This window comes from Mytilus trossulus, chromosome 5, assembly GCF_036588685.1.
Source record: "Mytilus trossulus isolate FHL-02 chromosome 5, PNRI_Mtr1.1.1.hap1, whole genome shotgun sequence".
NCBI lineage: Eukaryota > Metazoa > Mollusca > Bivalvia > Mytilida > Mytilidae > Mytilus > Mytilus trossulus.
The window spans coordinates 46,784,497-46,795,339 of NC_086377.1; positions in this window are offsets into that span (position 1 = coordinate 46,784,497).

A 10,843-nucleotide genomic window follows, 5' to 3' on the forward strand; every position below is an offset into this window, starting at 1 on the left:
ACCATAACCAATACTCTACCGATATTCTTTACCCTTACCTTGAATATAACTATAACATGTCCCCTATCTATAACACTAACCCTTATGCTGAAAATAACGCTAACCTATCCCCTACCTATAACCCTAACCCTAACCCTGAACATAACGCTAACCTATCCCCTACCTATAACCCTAACCCTGAACATAACGCTAACCTATCCCCGACCTATAACCCTAACACTTACCCTGAACATAACGCTAACCTATCCCCTACCAATAACCCTAACCCTTACCCTGAACATAACGCTTACCTATCCCCTTCCTATAACCCTAACCCTGAACATAACGCTAACTTATCCCCTACCTATAACCATAACCCTTACCCTGAACATAACCCTAATTCTTACCCTGAACATAACCCCTACATATAACCCTAACCCTTACCCTGAACATAACGCTAACCTATCCCCTACCTATAACCCTAACCCTTACCCTGAACATAACGCTAACCTATCCCCTACCAATAACCCTAACCCTTACCCTGAACATAACGCTAACCTATCCCCCTTCCTATTAACCCTTACCCTGCATATAACATATGCCCTTTTCCCTACCTACTACCCAAACCCTTACCCTGCAGGGAAGCCTAACTTGTTCTACCTAATATCCTAATCATTACCCTGAATATAACCCCAACCCATACCATAACTATAAGCTTTACCCTTAACTTTAATATAACCCTACCCTCACCCTGCCTATAATCTAAACCCCCACCCTTAATATTACCTTAACCCGTATCACTGACTTTTAGTTAAATATAATGCATGTGAAAAGATCTTTCGCAATCTGCTAATGACTTTTAGTACAGTATATAGCATGTAAAAAGATCTTCCACAAACTTCCGCTTACTTTTAATAAAGTATATAGCATGTAAATAGTTATCAAATGTACCAGGATTATAATTTAGTACGCCAGCGCGCGTTTCGTCTTCATAAGACTCATCAGTGACGCTAATATCAAAATATGTATAAAGCCAAACTAGTACAAAGTTGAAGAGCATTGATAATCCAAAATTTCAAAAAGTTGTGCCAAATACGGCTATGGTAATCTATGCCTGGGATAAAAAAAAATCCTTAGTTTTTCGAAAAATTCTAAGTTTTGTAAACAGGAAGTTTATTAAAATGACCACGTTATTGATATGCATGTCAACACCGAAATGTTGAGTACTGGGCTGGTGATACAATCGGGGACGAAACGTCCAACAGCAGTGGCATCGACCTAGTGGTGTAGATAGTTATCAAAGGTACCAGGATAATAATTTAGTACGCCAGACGCGCGTTTCGTCTACATAAGACTCGTCAGTGACGCTCATATCAAAATATTTATAAAGCCAAACTAGTACAAAGTTGAAGAGCATTGAGGATCCAAAATTCCAAAAAGTTGTGCCAAATACGGCTAAGGTAATCTATGCCTGGGATAAGAAAATCCTTAGTTTTTCGAAAAATTCAAAGTTTGGTAAACAGGAAGATTATAATATTGACCACATTATTGATATTCATGTCTTGACTACTGGACTGGTGATACCCTCGGGGACGAAACGTCCACCAGCAAGATCTGAGCATATATAGCATGTAAAAAGATCTTCTGCAATGTTCCGATGACCTTTGGTGAAGTATTGAGCATGTAAAGGTGTAATTCCACCATTGATTTTCCCCTATAAGTCTTTGTGAAATTTGCACTTTTCAAAAAATTGTACAGAATTTATCTTTGTTTCAAATAAAGAAATACTTGGCATGAGTAAAGTTTTATCCTGTTCAGTTCTATAGAAAAAGTTTCACATAACATGCCATTGCATATAAGAAAATAACCATCATTAGAAGTTAACCAATCAAATTTCTCCCCTTATTCTATCTGTGTACAAGGTCACCATGTATCCTCAAGATTACAAAATTTTCTATAGAAATCACAAATAAAAAATAATGGTGTTTTGAAATACCCAAGACATATGTTTATGACACAGAAATAGTTTTACTGCAATAAAATGTAGGATTAATTACCTACAACTGTCAAATACAAGGGAATATTTTTTTAGACCTACTTTCGGATGTGACGTACCATGATTTGGTGGTATTACACCTAAAGATATTTCGCAATATTCGTTAACTATATTAATATGTGGTTATACAATGTAACTTGATTATTTTTGGATAATATACCCTGAAATATCGTGACTTCTTACTTGTTGGATGAATCGTGATAGCTGGCAATAGTGAAATTGCACTTTGTTACATGACAGCCACCTCCCCCAACCAACCCCTAGTGTAATGATAAAACTATCTCGTAATTACGACATTAGAAAAAATATAATAATAAAGATAATATTTTTTTTCAAAGCACTTCTGAATCATGAATTTTAATTGATGTAAATATATATATAAAAATTTTTAATCTTCATTTCTATTCATCTTGAATTTTTTATGCCCAGGTTTAGTTTTTTATAGTGAATTTAATTTGTGCATTTTATTTGCTTTATATTTGTGTGTATTACACATGTTTGATTAAGCTAGTTTTCAGTTCTTGTCATTAAGACAGTGGGCGTGTTGTTTGTAGTTTAGAACAAGAGATTTTTGACTATAATGTTATGTACATTGGAGTTCCATGGAATTGATTGACAGTGTTGGTCATTCACAGGTGTTAAGGTTACCGATATGTAGGAATTGAAGCTAATGAGATGCTTATTTATTTAGTTTATTGATTAAGTTGCCCAGAGATAATGATTAGTTGATTGTAATTGATGCTTTTAATTATTTGATAATTTTATTTAGGCTTTGATAAACAGTCAAAACTCTAGACATGTTTAATTATAGATTAATAATTGACAAACGTATAAAATCTTTAATGTATTTTTTTTTAAATTAAAGATTATTACTCAACAGTGAAATTATAATTCTGTATTTCCTGTGACAAAGAAGACGGACTCCTAAGTTAAGTTGTTCAGACAATCGAGTTTTGATGAATCTGTTGTCAAGGTTCATATTTTTGTATATATCATCTGTAATGCAAATATTGCAAACTAAAAAAAAAACAACGGAATTTTATATCATATTTAATGGTGATATGCCAATAAAGACCGATATTCTCAACAAATAAAAGAAATAAATAATATTAAATTCTCTAAATAAATCCATATTCAAATATATGTGTCACTATTGTACAGGGGACTTATGGAGAGAAAGAGAGAGGGAGAAAACATATTCCCCTACATATGGAGTACATAATACACAGATCTCCATATGACTTATTGTCGCGACGAGTTGGAGTACATCCAAAGACAGATCTCCTATATTTCGCAGGTGGACTTTGTTCCACAGAAGAGAATCGGCACCGCTTGATTGTCAAATTATGTTTTTTTTTAAAAGTGCATGCATTATATGTGTTTGTGTTTCATTTATTGCAAAAACAATTCATAGGAAAAAATATATTAATCACAATTAATAAGATTCAAAGATTAAAATTATATTCAAAACAATTTGAAAAAAATGAAATCAGGAGATTTGAAACTTAACAAGGGCAAATTGCTACTGCATCATAGGTTATCACCATATTCACATAATGTGTAGATCAATTGTGCAGCATCATGAATATTCAGTAATACATTACGGCACACAAGAATGTTATTAATAACCAATCAAAAAGCTGGATTACGATGATGACATACACAAAATAAAATTTAAAATTTAATACAACTTAAATTATCTTTAATTATTAAGATCAAAATTTGGAGTTCAAACGAAATATTATTTTATTACATTAAAGAAATAAAAATCCATATGCTTTTCAAAAATAAATAAGTGCATTTGGCATATTATAAAATAACAAGTATTTTGGCACCAAATTACATTATTTGCAGAGAGGCTCGGTTTTAAACGGGAGAAAATGATGTCATGCAGGTATTCATCAGGACATATACAAAAGAAAAATAATTAGATTCGCGCTAACATCATTTTCCTCCTTCGGGTAAAATCATTATAATGAATAATATCATGAGGTTATTCAATCCACAACAATAAATAGGATGATCATAAATAAGTTAAAAAGCAGATGTTTTATACATACTGCATAAATGTATATAAATCGCATAGTTAATTGACATGGAATTCACGAGTGTAATTCAGCAATTTACAAAACATAGAATACTTGTAATGTGTCAAGAGATCATGTTATTTGTTGTTGTTGTGTATAGTTAATGTATTGTAAATTATTTTGATCAAAAAGAAAAGAAAAGAAAGAAAGAATTATTAAAACATCATTTTCCTCACAGCAAAACTGAGTTCTCGTTGTTTATTCTTTTACAAAGGTCGTTAGGCAGATTCCAACCTAGCACTATTTATTTTGAAAAAAAAAAAGTTTTTAAGCAACTATTATTTTAATTCAGAGGTTTATTTAAACAGTATTTAATATTGTTAATTTTTAATATGAAACCTGAATTGTTGTACTGTTTTATCATTGTTTTTAACTAACTTTGACTTCAAAATGTGTACTTTGAAATTATATTGTATTTATCTTAATGTTTTTATTGTTAAATTTAAAGCGAGTTTCTGGATATTCTAGTGTGGTTTTCTGTCTCGTTGCTGTTTCCGGCCTCCTACCGTGAGCCTCCTCCTAGATTGTGCCATAGCGCTTTACAATTGTTGGGACACAAAAACACCACAAAACATCAACACAATACTTGATTCTACCAGCAAATTTAGTTTCTTATTTATTTCATTAAAAGGGGTTCGCAGGGCGCAAGTCCCACTCTCGCTGCCATTCCAATCCATAGCAACGACATGTAGTTCCAAGATGTCAAGACATATTTCTACCTACGAGAACCGTAAGAGAACTTAACGAACTAGAGGATGGAAATAACCATCATGTTTATCAATATAAAATATCATCAAAGACATCCATAGTCCCAACATAATAACTGATCCCCATGAGAAGTACACAGCAACCATAATAGTTTGGTCTCAACAATTGGAGATGACATGGACCTTCTAGATGACTAGCTAGCGAATGTCCATATAAGGAGATGTGATGACAACATAACTAAATCAATGATTCCGTTCTTATTAACATCGTTTTCAACTTTTTCTCATTTGGAATACGACTAATTCAATATTTCCTGCAATATCACATGTTCGTGTACTTTTTCGTGTCGAAATATTCATTGTTGTCTGTTGATTTCATCACCCATCCCATAACAAAGTGTTCATGATCATAAAAATAATGTTGATGCGATCTGTATAGGAGCAATTCCATCATTATTAAATATGTTTGTTATTTGATGTACATCACATACATTCCTTTGATAATGTAAAAACTATTGATTTTTACCTGCCGACAATAGTAATGTTTTCTGTTGTACTGATTTTATTGAGTTGATGTTTATTATAAAACCCGTTTAAAAAAAAAAGAGTATTGCTATATTGCTGGTGTGTTCAATGCTGCTGGCTAACACACAGTTTATTATCATAAAATATTTTGGGTGTCATCTGTATAGTAGCAATTTCATTACTGTTTGATATTTTTGTTCGTTCCGGTATTAAAAAGTTTCCTCAAAGGGAACGTCCATTTTACTAATATAGAAAATTATTAATCGTTTGTAAATATCGACTAATGAGTTTGAATATCGTCCGCCTCTGTGTGGACAATAACTGATCCTTGTATATATCGATTAATGAGTTTGTTATATTTAACTTTGCCATTAAAGTGCGAGGTTTGACACGCCACAAAACCAGGTTCAACCCACCAGTTTTATTCCCCTTAAAAAATGACCTGTACCAAGTCAGGAAGATGGCCATTAAGATTTCTGGAAAAGAACATTCATCCCCATATCTAACAAATTGCGCCAAATAAAATTATTGTCTATAAGATATATAATTTCATATTGGACTGCAACACAGGTTCATATGTACGCCCTGGTTGTGATTTTTGTGTCGTTAGAATACCATGTCATTGTGAAATTATTACATCAACCACCCATTTCCCTGCACATGTAAATGATTGTGAAACAAACTCCACCCAAATAAACAAACTGCATCTGGTAAATTTCACTCTACTCCAAGAATGATTTATTTCATCAAAATTAATCAATATTTTAGGCAATACTACGTTTAATGACCCAGTCTCGGTCAATTTTCCAAATTTTGAAATTAATAAACAAAAATTTCATTTCATAATAGCAACCGATAAGAAAAAAGATATGAGTCTTGACAAAAATGACAAAAGAAGTAAAATATATACTCATTTGGCTGATTCATTAGTAGATGGAGAGGTAGATTTTTCAGAAAGTTGGCTTACAAAACAGAACATTCTATCATTATCGGCTATAGTTATCGCTTCAGTAAATGCAATAGCTACAATATATCTGATTAACAAATTCGAAATCATAGCAGCGGCTATTTCGGTTTATCCACCGGTAAAAGCAGACTCCTTCATTTATGAATTCCCAACTACTCAAGATACATTGTACAATGAATGGACAGCAGTGTTAAGCGACAATATTAAGTAAGATCACATAATATTTGACTTAACTTTCGTCTGTTTGGTGGGCATATGTTTCATAATTCTGTATATCATAAATAAACGTTCGTTCCACACCACTATTTGTTGGAAATAACTAATGGCGAAAAGTGTTTCCTTCTTAATATCCTAAATTTGCCATTGTGTTCATCATTTTTCGATTTCAAAAATCCGGCTTAAGTTAGAATCAAAATTAAATCAATCTTCACAAAATAATTTTCCTTTTTGATTTTTTTTTCAGACTACCAAATTTTTATGAACGTCATTCAATTTCAGAAATGAAGATTACATGTAATTTCGGAGAGAGAACAGTGTGGTGTGTAACGGCGGCTTGCGCACATATTTGTCCAACTTTGCAGAGATTAATTCGTTATGGGGGAACACCTATTAATTTTTCTTTAGAGGCCTTCTGTTTCATCAACAAACGGGTCAACGCCTTGGACACTAGATGGCCACATATTAAGAAAATCATAGATATAATAAAATTAGCCGCCTTTTTGAATATCAATTCTTCAAATTTGATGTATATTTTTGGAAAATTTAACATTACCTATGAAAATGCATTTTATACGTACCCCCAGCAACCCCAGCACTCATCAACAAAGCGCCGATATTCCAAGGTCTACTACGGTTTCGGAAAAACGAAATAAAGTTATCAGAGTTTTCTTTTCACGCTTTTATATATATGAATAACATATTTCATTCAGGTCAGACCAAATTGCTTTCTGTCAAGGAGATAATTGATCTAATTCATTTATCTTCATTTTTAAATATTAATGCACATGATGTGATGTGGCTAATTAACAAATTGAACATAAATTATGAAAATGCAAGAGACCACATAGATCTTATTGTACATTTTAATTTAAAAGGTTACCCAGAGTTAGCCACAAGTGTAAACTATGATATTATTCAAAGTAGGATTGCTGTAAATTTTGTCTTACAAGATTATAATTGTTTTTCCATGAATAGAGACGTGCATATACAACATATGTATATGTATGATTATAAAAACAAACGCGTGCTAACCTGTATGTGTAATCTTTGTAAATTGTATAGACATATACGCATAATATGTAAAAATTACAAAGTTTTAAAGAACAAACCCCGTATTTTATTCTGATTTTTTTTTAATTTAATACATATTCGTAATATTCCATATTTTCGGTTAATAATGGAACAAGTACAGAAGACAATCCCTCTTAAAGAAATATTAAATCGCGAGTTGAGAAGAAAAATGAAATGGCAGGAAACTAATCCATTTCTACAAATGCTAGAAACAAACTTATAACCATACTAGTTTCATGTTTGTTTATCATATTTAAGCTTTACCCTAAATTTAGATTGCGACGATTTCGTAAATATATCGCCTTCACAGATTCTTTGGGTAGACAAAGAGGCAAAAAATTGTAACAGTACTAAAGTATCATATAAAAAAAGAAATATACATATATACAAATAACTATAGGAATGAACTATAATTATAACACATTAATTTAAATATTTCACTATTTTTGTATATATCATCTTTTATGCAAATATTGCAAACTATATAAAAAAAAAACGGGAATTTTATATCATACTTAATTGTGCTATGCCAATAAAGTCCGATATTCTCAACAAATAAAAGAAATAAATAATATTTAATTCCCTTAATAAATCCATATTCAAATATATGTGTCACTATTGTACAGGGGACTTATAGGATAAAAGAGAGAGGGAGAAAAGATATTCTCCTACATATGGAGTACATAATACACAGATCTCCATATGACTTATTGTAGCGACGAGTTCGAGTCACCCAAAGACAGATCTCCATTATTTCGCAGGTGGACTTTGTTCCACAGAAGAGGATCGGCACCGCTTGATTGTCAAATTATTTTTTTTATTGTGCATGCATTATATATTTTTGTGCATGTATATATGTGTTTGTGTTTCATTTATTGCAAAAACAATTCATAGGAAAAAAATATATTAATCACAATTAATAAGATTCCAAGATTAAAATTATATTCAAAACAATTTGAAAAAAATGAAATCAGGAGATTTGAAACTTAAACAAGGGGGTAATGTTATAAAAGGGTTTAAGCCACTTTTAGAAATAATTAGAAATTGAAATAAAATAGAGCTTTTTAAAACAAAAAATGTATATCTAAATTAATTAAGTCAGTTAAAAGTAAAGGAGAATATAAATGTCAAATAATTTATTTGCATTAGAAAATATAACAAGAAGAAAATACAAAGAAAAGAGTTCATCATTCATAAGAGTAACATACATTATGTAAGATGCAAGATAAGCAGAATTAGTACAAGTCAAAAAACTTAATTAATATGTAAGGTAGCACGTTTTAGAAGGTTGCTTGGTCGACGGGCAGATGCAGAGCAAATTGCTACTACATCATAGGTTATAATAATATTCATAGAATTGGTAGATAGTGCAGCATCTTGAATATTGAGTAATACATTACGGCACACAAGAATGTTATTAATAACCAACCACAAAGCTGGATTACAATGATGACATACACAAAATAAAGTTTAGAATTTAATACAACTTAAATTATCTTTTATTATAAAGATCAAAATTCGGAGTTCAAACGAAATATTATTTTATTACATTAAAGAAGTAATAATCCAAATGCTTTTCAAAAATAAATAAGTGCATTTTGCATATTATAAAATAAGTATTTTGGCACCAAATTACATTATTTGCAGAGAGGCTGGGTTTTGAACGGGGGGAAATGATGTCATGCAGGTATTCATGAGGACATATAAAAGAAAAATAATTAGATTCGCGCTAACATCATTTTCCTCCCGGCAAAACTGAGTTCTCGTTGTTTATTCTTTTACAAAGGTAAGCTTATTTTATTTATTTAAAATTTAGATATACGCATTTAAGATTAAAATGAAATAGGAAATAATGTATAAGTAATAATAAAAGAGAATATTTATTTATATAATTCAAGAAATTTAGTATATCAATTTGATTCTTTATTTAATAATTAATTTAGTTAAATATTAACACTTTGTTGAATTCGTGTAAAATCATTATAATAAATAATATCATGAGGTCATTCAATCAACAACAATAAATAGGATGATCATAAATAAGTTAAAAAGCAGACGTTTTATACATACTGCATAACTGTATAAAAAATAACATAGTTAATCGACATGGAATTCACGAGTTTAATTCAGCAATTTACGAAACAGGTATACTTGTAATGTGTAAAGAGATTTTGTTATTTGTTGCTGTTGTGTATAATTAATGTATTGTTAATTATTTTGATCAAAAAGAAAAGAAAAGAAAGAATAATTAAAACATCATTTTCCTCCCAGCAAAACTGAGTTCTCGTTGTTTATTCTTTTACAAATATCGTTAGGCAGATTCCAACCTAGCACTATTTATTTTGAAAAAAATATGTTTTTAAGCAACTATTATTTCAATTCAGAGGTTTATTTAAACAGTATTTAATAGTGTTATTTTTCAATATGAAACCTGTATTGTTGTACTATTTTATCATTGTTTTTAACTAAAAAGTAAAATCTCAAAAATACTGAACTCAGAGGAAAATCAATTTGAAAAGTCCATAATCACATGGCAAAATCAAAAAACAAAACGCATCAAAAACGAATGGACAAGAACTGTCATATTCCTGACTTGGTACAGGCATTTTCAAAGGTAGAAAATGGTGGATTAAATCTGGTTCTATAGCGCTAACCCTCTCACTTTAATAACAGTCTCATCAAATTATTAACTTTGACTTCAAAATGTGTACTTTGAAATTATATTGTATTTATCTTAATGTTTTCATTGTTAAATCAAAAGCGACTTTCTTGATATTCTAGTTTGGTTTTCTGTCTCGTTGCTGGTTCCGGCCTCCTACCGTGAACCTCCTCCTAGATTGTGCCATAGCGCTTTTCAATTGTTGGGACACAAAAACATCAACACAATACTTGATTCTACCAGCAAATTTAGTTTCTTATTTATTTCATTAAAAGGGGTTCGCAGGGCGCAAGTCCCAGTCTCGCCAACCATCATGTTTCAAGTATCATCAAAAACATCCATAGTCCCAACATAACAACTGATGCCCATGAGAAGTAATCATAAGTATTCGGTCTCAACAATTGGAGATGACACGAACCTTCTAGATGACTAGCTAGCGAATGTCCATATAAGGAGATGTGATGACTAACATAACTAAATCAATGATTCCGTTCTTTATAACATCGTATTCAACTTTTTCTCATTTGGAATACGACTAATTCAATATTGCCTGCAATAACACATGTTCGTGTA